General features: G+C 50.3%; 1 protein-coding gene across 1 annotated transcript in view; it reads left to right on the top strand.

Moving 5' to 3' along the window:
- Positions 1 to 360, top strand: part of LOC104275412 (dual specificity testis-specific protein kinase 1-like) — a 10598-nt gene that overhangs the window by 709 nt on the left and 9529 nt on the right. The gene's annotated exons all lie outside the window — the stretch shown is intronic.

Here is a 360-nt window from a genome sequence, read left to right on the forward strand (position 1 = left end):
CCCTTCAGCCTCTGCGAGGCTGCTGTAAGGTCCCCCCAGAGCCTTCTCTTCTCAGAGAGCCTGAGCAGCCCCAGCTGTAACATCTCCTCTTCAACAGTGAAAAAGGATATAGGAGGACTCGATCAATCCATGTTCATTCATACCGTCATCCAGTCATACGACGGCTTGCCAGGGAGATAAATTGGGTGAAATATTTAAGCTCTGTGCAGGTTTTGTTGTCAAAATTGTAGCCAAATTAGTAGAGAAGGAAGAATGTATAGAAATTCAGCTGTGTGTGTCTCCCTGAATACCTGCCACCCACACCCGGGTGCCATGCCAGCCCTCTTGGGCTGCTGCCCTGCATTCAGGTGATGCTGGGCA

The sequence above is a fragment of the Apaloderma vittatum genome, unplaced genomic scaffold (assembly GCF_000703405.1).
Source record: "Apaloderma vittatum isolate BGI_N311 unplaced genomic scaffold, ASM70340v1 scaffold15886, whole genome shotgun sequence".
Classification (NCBI taxonomy): domain Eukaryota; kingdom Metazoa; phylum Chordata; class Aves; order Trogoniformes; family Trogonidae; genus Apaloderma; species Apaloderma vittatum.